This window comes from Lactuca sativa, chromosome 4 (assembly GCF_002870075.4).
Source record: "Lactuca sativa cultivar Salinas chromosome 4, Lsat_Salinas_v11, whole genome shotgun sequence".
Taxonomy (NCBI): domain Eukaryota; kingdom Viridiplantae; phylum Streptophyta; class Magnoliopsida; order Asterales; family Asteraceae; genus Lactuca; species Lactuca sativa.
The window spans coordinates 123,179,825-123,189,680 of record NC_056626.2 but is presented as its reverse complement, the minus strand read 5'-3'; positions in this window follow the sequence as shown (position 1 = coordinate 123,189,680).

The following is a 9,856-nucleotide window of genomic DNA, read 5'->3' as shown; positions in this document are numbered from 1 at the left end:
CCTTTAGTAACAATTGTAGCTTAGAGCTCAGGGAATTGGTTGTTGATAAGATGACACCCTTCATATGTTGTTAAGGGCAGTAGCCCGTTGCTAGACGTCATCTACTGTCTATGTCAGTCTATAATGAATCTTGTGTAAGTGGGAGATTGTTGAATTTATATGTCCAAGAATCATTATTGAGTGACATTACTAATAATATATGATCCTATAGGGTCACACCTTTATCAAGTTGACACATTCTGTATATTTATTATTAATATGATTATTAATAAATGATATCAATTCTTGTATTTAATTATGGAATAATTATTGTTTTGTGAAAATAATAATTATAAAAGAATATAACTAGTTATTATTGTTGGATTAGTGTCTAAGTCCATAACTATTTTGGTATGTACTTGACCCAATGGTGCATGGTCCTTTTGGGTTGCCTTCACCAAAGCAATTTGATCGGATGAATTATGGAGAGAGAGGATTAATTATGATTTATTAATATATTATGAGAATAATATATTAAAGGAGAAATCATATTGTTTAATTAGTATTAGTCAATAATTAATTAAGAATTAATTTTGTGGCTAAAAAGATATTAATTAAATAAAGGGGTCTGGAACTGTGAATTGTGTGATAGTTGAATATTGGGCTAATGGACTCCGTAGAGGATGGAGTGGACGAATTCTATGGAAAAACCCATTAGAAATCGTCCAAGGCCTCTAAGGAGGGAGTCCATGGGCTGCTTAGGGCCTAAGCAGTCAGATTAGGGTTTCCTAGTTCAAAACCCTAATAACCTCACATATTTAATGACCCGTAGGGCACCAAAAACGTAGCTAAATGTTCCTTAGGGTTTCTAGACGTTTTTGGGTGCCTCTCCTCTTCTCCTTCTTCATCCTCTTGATCTTGGTGTTTGTGAGCCATTAGAGGAGTGACATTTGTGACTCTAAGCTTTATAAAGCCAATTACAAGGAGGAATAGATTGTTATTACTACATAACAATCAAGGTAAGATCTAAGCCCAATTCTTATGTTAATATCGATTATCACATGCTAGATCTAGGTTTAAAGTCTTGGATGAATGCATGTACAATAGAGAAACCTAGATCCAAGCATTAGGGTTTGCATGAGCACATAGTATGTTCTTATTGCCAAAACCCATCAATTATATCATATGGTATGGTTTAATAAGGCATGTATCAAGTTTTGGACTAGCTGAAACGTTTTGTCTTTTACCTAAAGACAAAGTTTATATTTTATAAACTTTGAGTTTATAGAATGTAAACAATTACTCTACTTTACTAGTTAGATAAGTTTGTCATTTTGAAGGCATTGCCAATATTATTATTATAAAAAGAGAGGTTATTTATCAAATTTCTTCTTATGTCTCCCATGCCCCAAAAGTAAGTTCATTTGTAACACCTGGTTCCTGGTATGTAAAATTTATCTAAGTATTTTGCATTTTTTTAGCCTTGGACTCGGCGAGTTGTAGGCCCGACTCGGCGAGTCCCCGCTGTCTGATGAAACCTTAATTTCAAGGGTTTGCACCCTATTTAAACCACCATATGCGCCCCCAAGCTCGCCCCTTCACCCTCAGAGCTCCCTATATCGTCCTAACCTAGTTCCTTGTGAGATTGAAGTGCTTTGGTGTGATTTCTTGAAGATTTTGAGAGAAAAAGGAGGGTAGATCAAGAGTAGAAGAAGGAGGCCAGACATCTTGGTGTTATTTCAAAGATTCCTTGAGGTATAACTCAGTTTCTTTCTGTTTTCATGCTAAGAGTCCCTTAGAGCTCCATTAAAGTCCTTGAGCCATTCCCAAGATTGATTATGAATTAGGGTTTGTGATAAGTTGATTAACCTTTAGATCTAGGCATGATTGAGCTCCAGGAGCTCGGATCTACTGCCTTTATGGAGCCATATTGCATGAAAGCCCTAGATCTACTCTTTTAGTGCATTTTGAGCCCTAAAACCTTCATTGGTGTTTATTTACACGTAAAGTTGGAAACTTTACGTGTTAATCAAGCCCTAAGAACCCAGATCTATGTATGGCATGAGCTGGATTCAAGCAAAATCGAGTATATAGTAATTGCATGTGAAAGACTCGGCGAGTCGTTCATCAGACTCGGCGAGTCGAGTCGTGATTCCTCGAGTTTTCCCCCTTTTCGTGTTTGCTGAGTGGAGTCGTGAGTCATGGGGGTGACTTAGTGAGTCGGAAGCCAGACTCACCCATGGAGGAACTCGGCGGGTCCAAGGAAATCTTCTTGCCTCAAGAACAGACTCGGCAAGTTGTTCATACAACTCGGCGAGTCTCAGCATAGAGTGTTCTTCGGATGAAGATGAACTCGACGAGTTGTTCATACAACTCAGTGAGTAGGATGAAGGACTATTGGACATCAGTTTAGAAGGAAAACCCGTCGAGTCAATGCCTAAATCGATGAGTAGAGACGGGATTATGGTCAATCGAATGGATAGGGACTCGAAGAGTTGGCGAGCCAACTCGGCGAGTCGGGTCAACTGGAAGTTGACTTTGACTTTGACTCTTGGCTTGGTTAGGGGTAAATGGTCATTTTACCCTGAGGTCGGTTAGCAGTATTTGACTGAGTGTTTTGTGGGAATTATTGCCGGAGGATTTCTGGAGCAGCAGCCGCAGAAGACAGTCAGTTCCCGCTTAGATCAGCAGCTACTTCGAGATGAGTTACCTTCCAGTAGCGGTGGATTTACGGCCACAATGCCGGCCCACCAGTAGGAGTTGTATGTTAGATGATTGTCTTTGTGATATCATCTAGGTTTGCTACTACCTGATATGTTATATGATGGCATGATATGTATATGTGATAGTAGTAGAGTTCGGCTGTTAGGACCGAAGGGTATGTCAGACACCCTAGATATGTCTGACAGTATGTGATGATATGATTATATGATGGCATGATATGTTATATGTGTTAGTGGTAGTAGGAGGGGAATAGTCCCCAAGTTCGGTCGTTAGGACCGAAGGGTAGATCGGACACCCCATATATGTCTGATAATATGTTATGTTATGATATATGTGAAAGTAGCAGTAGGGGTGAAATAGTCCCCGAGGATCGGTTGTTAGGACCGATGGGTAGTCAGCACCCCAGAATGACTTGACATGGGTACTCAGCACCCCAGAGCGGCTTGACACGGGTAGGTCGGCACCCCAGAATGGCCGTACCAGGTAGGTCGGGCACCCCAGAATTGCCCGGCAGTATGTATGATATGTGATTGTATGGTATGTGGTATGACGGGGGAACTCACTAAGCTTCGTGCTTAGAGTTTACAGTTTTGGTTTCAGGTACCTCTTCTTCGAAGGGGGAGGAGCTGGCGCGGTAGCGGCACATCACATACATGCTTTGTATTCCGCACTATGAGATCTTCCTGGGGATTTGTACTCTAACATTATTATGTTTTTATAAAATGGTTTCCAAACACGCGACATCTTTTATGAAATGATATGATTGGTGAATGTTTTATTTCTAATGTTTTGCAAAGTATATGTTTTAAAAATGAAATTTTTGGCTCGTATTTTGGGGTGTTACAAGTTGGTATCAGAGCCCTGGTTTGAGGGATTCGGACACACCTTCGGGGGTGTCTGAACTCAAATCGAGGGATTAAAAGATTTTAAAGAAGAAAATATTTCCTAAAAAGCTAAGTAAAGAGTTTTAAGAAGGAACGAAGTGTGTGATGTGCGCGACCGGCCGAGCTCAAGTAAGTATTCCCGAAAGTACCCATACAAGCTTATGTTATGTTTATCAGTTTCAATAGAACAGCATGCTAGTATAGGACTAAGGATCTCGGAGTGATGCCTTATGTGCCTGCTTTATGTGCTTCAGTATATGAAAAACTGCATGCTAGAATTGAGTAGACAGCAGTATGATAGCCTGTTTAGGTTATGCCTGATAGTATGAGTTTAGCATTGTATGCTAGTTTAGTTTCTCTCTATGAGGACGGATTTGCTTGAGATTGTTCCCTTTTGTCTGAATGCTGCTTGCTTTTGCTTCGTGGGACTCTAAGTGATGGGAGTTAGACATTAGGTGAATACGTCACGTCACATGTGATCAGGGTTGAATAATCTTAGAGTGTTGGATTTGGCCCTATTGTGCAGCTCTTGTCTGAGTCTAACCGTTGTAGAGCCGAGTGTGTTACTCGAAGGATTATCTGAGCCTCACCACATGTGATGGTATTCAGGTAATGGCTAATTGGCATTACAAGGAGGCCTTCAGCAGCTGAAGACCGAGTAGGGTGGAGTTAGAGATTTCCCTAGGGCAAGCCTAGGATGAGTACAGCAGTGATCAACGGTAGTGAAAGGGATCTGGTGGAGTCAAGGCAGTCCTTGGAGAAGGTACGGATAAATGTGGAAGGTAGTATGGGCCCCTACTACTGAAAGCAGAGGATCCGTACCCAAACCGAGGAAGGCTAAGATAAGACCAGGGAACTTGTAGTAGGTGTGATCCCTCCAGAGGTATCAGTATCGCTAACGATTATTATTTATGTATTTCAGAATGGTGGTACTACGATCGAGGCCAACAGTTGGCAGTTCAGGAGAGGGATCGGGTTCGGGATCAGGTTCCAAGCCAGTAGATGAGGGGATACGCGAGTTCATCGCATCAGAGATCACCAGAGGCATCCTTGAGTCGACCCCCATTATCTTCGGGTTGATCAAGGAAGGGATAGTTGAGTTGATGGAGGATCGCCTCAGGGAATTCAGGAGCGACATGGCATCTGGCTAGTCGGGATCTCGCACACCCCATAGCCGCCAGGCGATGGATTGCAGACATTGAGTCTGCACAGTTGATTAGCTTCTGCCCTGAGGGGTCGAAGGTGAGGTTTGCAGCAGGATGTTTGCGAGATCGATCTAGGGATTGGTGGGAGTCCATTGGTGACTCGTTGGGAGCCTCGGTTGTCGAGGCTATGACCTGGTCGAACTTCGCGACCAAGTTCAGAGCAGAGTTTGCACCGGCTGTCGAGCTTCAGCAGCTGGCCAGGGAGTTCTTAGATATGAGGCAGACGACAGAGACTGTGGTGGAGATCACTGCCAAGTTCCGGGAGAGGGAATTGTTGGTGCCCCAGTATGCGGGTGATGAGGACATGAGGAGGACCCGCTACCATGACATGCTCCGAGTTGATATTCGAGAGCATGTCAGTTTTTCAGCTTGCCCTACCTTGGACTCTATGATTGTCAGGGCGAGGGAGAGGGAGATAGATCTGGAGCACCTCCGAAAGAGGAAGACAGAGGAGGGACAGGCAGGAGGGGCTTCAGGGAAGAAGTCCAAGGGACCAGATGGTAGGCTGAAAGGCTAGTCAGGACCGAGCCGCTGCAGAAAATGCGGCAGGCCTCATGAGGGGGCATGTAGACTGGGATCGTCGGGCTGCTATAAGTGCGAAAAGACAGGCATTTCAGCAGGGATTGTACCGCCCCTGCACCTGTGATACAGACGTCTGATTTGCTGTGTTTCCACTGCAACCAGAGGGGCCACAAGAAGGCCAATTGCCCCCAGTTGACAGCATCAGCTCCAGTAAAGGCGCCAGCTCCAGCTACCCTACGGATTACTGATGGCGGGCAGGGAAAGGCAGAGGCTCCAGTGGTGAGGAGCTGGGCGTTTCAGCTGACTACCGAAGAGGCACGCGCCGTACCCGATGTGGTGACGGGTATGATTCTTTCCCTCGATTTTATTTATATGATATGATATTGATATGTGCCCTGTGTTATGCATTAGGATCGTTCCATGTGAACGGTATCCCAGTTCAGGTGTTGTTCGACTCGGGTGCCACCCGGTCATTTGTTTCCCTTGCGCTTAGCAAGAGGTTTACTGAGTCTTCGGTCATGTTGGATTGCCCTTTAGAGGTAGAGATTGCCGATGATCGATCGGTGCGAGCATCAGCCGTGTTCAGGGATTGTGTTCTAAGGTTATTTGAGGAGCGCTATTTGGTGGATTTGGTTCCCATCCAATTGTGGGGGAACAAGGTGATTAGAGGCATGGATTGGTTGAGCCCTAATGGGGCGGTGATAGATTGCGCACAGCAGCTAGTGCGGATCAGGACCCCAAGTGGAGGAGAGTTGGTAATCCACGGCGAGAGGCCATAGCGTGGACCCATAGTATGTTCAGCAGCGAGAGCTAGGCGCTACCTTCAGCAGGGTTGCGCGGGATATGTCGCGTACGTTATGGATACCCGGGAGACGGGTAAGGCGGCGGTGAGCGAGGTTCCAGTGGTGAGAGACTACGCAGATGTGTTCCCAGAGGAGCTTCATGGGATACCTCCGGAGCGACAGGTAGAGGTCAGGATCAACCTAGTTCCTGGTGCGACTCCGATAGCCAAAGCACCCTATCAGTTGGCTCCTCCCGAGATGCAGGAGTTATCTACGCAGCTGCAAGAACTGCTAGACAAGGGATTTATTCGACCGAGCAGTTCACCCTGGGGAGCCCTGATCCTGTTTGTGAAGAAGAAGGACGGGTCGCATCAGATGTGTATAGATTACCGGGAGCTGAATAAGGTAACGGTGAAGAACCGTTATCCACTCCCGAGGATTGATGACCTGTTTGATCAATTCAGCGAGCATCTTGGTTCTCCAAGATCGATCTGCGTTCGGGTTATCATCGGATGAGGGTCAGAGAGGAGGATGTGCAGAAGACAGCGTTTCGGACGCGTTATGGCCATTATGAGTTCGTGGTGATGTCGTTTGGGCTCACCAATGCTCCTGTCGCGTTCATGGACCTCATGAACCGCGTGTGTAGATCGATGCTGGATCGGTCTGTGATAGTTTTCATTGATGACATCTTGGTTTATTCCAAGACGCAGGAGGAGCACGAGGAGCATCTGAGAGAGGTTTTGGAGACCTTGAGGAGGGAGAGCTTGTACGCCAAGTTCTCTAAATGTGAGTTTTGGTTGCGCGAGGTGCAGTTTCTTGGGCACCTTGTCAACCAGAACGGGATTTCAGTAGACCTGGCCAAGGTGGAGGCCGTGATGAGATGGGAGGTTCCGAAGTCTCCATCCGAGATTCGGAGTTTCCTAGGATTAGCAGGCTACTATCGGAGATTCATTCAGGATTTCTCCAAGATAGCTATACCCCTGACGCGGTTGACTAAGAAAGTCGTGGTCTTTCGATGGGGGCTTGAGCAGCAGGCAACGTTCGAGATTCGGAGGCGGAGATTGTGCGAGGCGTCAATCTTAGCCTTGCCCGAGGGCGTAGAGGATTTTGTGGTATACTGTGATGCGTCTATCTCAGTCTTAGGCGCAGTATTGATGCAGAGGGGGCATGTCATTGCTTATGCCTCGAGGCAGCTGAAGCCTCACGAGGCGAACTACCCGACGCATGATTTAGAGTTGGGGGAAGTGGTCTTCGCCCTCAATATTTGGCGGCATTACCTCTACGGGGTTCGATGTACCATTTACACGGACCACAAGAGTTTGAGGTACCTCATGGATCAGCCGAATCTGAACATGAGGCAACGTTGGTGGTTGGACGTGGTGAAGGATTATGATTGCGAGATCCTTTATCACCCAGGGAAGGCCAATGTGGTGGCCGATGCGCTTAGCCATAAGGCAGCACCGATCAGGGATGTGTGTATGAGGATGACGGTGGTGACTCCACTGTTAGAGCAGATTCTGGAAGCTCAGCAGGAGACTATGAAGGAGGAACATCGGAAGAGCGAGTGAATAGTGGGTCAAGTCACCTTCTTCGATTATGATAGCCGAGGATTATTGACACTACACCGTAGGGTGTGGGTGTCGTATCACGGAGGCGTGCGCCAGATCTTGATGGAGGAGGCGCACAAATCCCGATTCTCTATTCATCCAGGGGCGACGAAGATGTATAGGGATCTTCTTCTAGACTATTGGTGGCCCTGCATGAAGCGGGATGTGGCTTGGTACGCCGAGCGATGTTTGACCTGCAGGAAGGTCAAGGTCGAGCATCAAAGACTGCATGGCAAGATGCAGCCGTTGGATATCTCGTTGTGGAAATGGGAAGATATTACGATGGATTTTATCACAAAGCTTCCCAGGACTGCGAGAGGAGTAGATTCGATTTGGGTCATCGTGGATCGATTGACCAAGAGAGCCCGTTTTATTCCGATCCAGGAGAGTATCTCGGCCGAAAAGTTGGCCGATATCTATATCAGGGAGATAGTAGCGCTGCACGAGGTGCCGACGTCAGTGATTTTAGATAGGGATGTGCGTTTCACTTCCAGGTTTTGGAGGAAGTTTCATGACGAGTTGGGCACTCGTCTGCATTTTAGCACTGCCTTTCACCCGCATACGGATGGTCAGAGCAAGCAGACCATCCAGACTTTGGAGGATATGCTGCGGATGTGCGTGCTAGACTTCGGTGGTAGCTGGGATACCTATCTTCCCTTGGCTGAGTTCTTATACAACAACAACTACCACACGAGTATTGACCGTCCTTCATTCGAGATGTTGTACGGACGGAGGTGCAGGACCCCGATATGTTGGGGTGAATTTGGTCAGAGGGTCATGAGGAGCACAAAGGTGGTGCTCAAGACGACCGAGAGAATCCAGCAGGTTCGAAGCAGGCTTCAAAGTGCCCAGAGTCGGCAAAAAAAGTTACCCCGACAAGCGCCGATCAGACCTAGAGTTCCAGGTAGGGGATATGGTTCTCCTGAAAGTGTCGCCTTGGAAGGGCATTATTCGATTCAGGAAGCGGGGCAAGTTAGGCCCGAGATACATTGGTCCGTTCAGGGTTGTAGCCCGGGTGGGCAAGGTGGCATATAGGCTGGATCTGCCAGCCGAACTCAGTCAGATCCACAGCACCTTCCATGTCTCCCAGCTTCGGAAGTGCCTAGTGGATGATTCAGCGGTGGTACCGTTAGAGGATATCCAGGTTGATGACATCCTGGATTACATTGAGCGTCCAGTCGCAATCCTCGACCGAAAGTCGAAGGATCTGAGGAACAAGAGGGTGGAATTAGTGAAGGTGCAATGGTAGCACCGAAAGGGTTCGGAGTGGACTTGGGAGCCGGTGGAAGAAATGATGGAGCATTACCCCGAACTGTTTCAGGATTGAGCAGCAGACTTTGAGGACGAAGTCTAAAATAAGTGGGGGAGATTTGTAGCACCTGGTTCCTGGTATGTAAAATTTATCTAAGTATTTTGCATTTTTTTTCGCCTTGGACTCGGCGAGTTGTAGGCCCGACTTGCCGAGTAGAGTCGGGATATGGAACACATTTAAGTTGGTGACTCGGCGAGTCCCCGCTGTCTGATGAAACCCTAATTTCAAGGGTTTGCACCCTATTTAAACCACCATATGCACCCCTAAGCTCGCCCCTGCACCCTCAGATCTCCCTATATCGTCCTAACCTAGTTCCTTGTGAGATTGAAGTGATTTGGTGTGATTTTTTGAAGATTTTGAGAGAAAAAGGAGGGTAGATCAAGAGGAGAAGAAGGAGGCCATACATCTTGGTGTTATTTCAGAGATTCCTTGAGGTATAACTCAGTTTCTTTCTGTTTTCATGATAAGAGTCCCTTAGAGCTCCATTAAATTCCTTCTTGAGCCATTCCCAAGCTTGATTATGAATTAGGTTTTGTGATAAGTTGATTAACCTTTAGATCTAGGCATGATTGAGCTCCAGCAGCTCGGATCTATTGCCTTTATGGAGCCATATTGCATGAAAGCCCTAGATCTACTCTTTTAGTGCATTTTGAGCCCTAAAACCTTCATTGGTGTTTATTTACACGTAAAGTTGGAAACTTTACGTGTTAATCAAGCCCTAAGAACCCAGATCTATGTATGACATGAGCTGGATTCAAGCAAAATCGAGTATATAGTAATTGCATGTGAAAGACTCGGCGAGTCGAGTCACGAGTCCCCGAGTTTAACCCCTTTTCGTGTT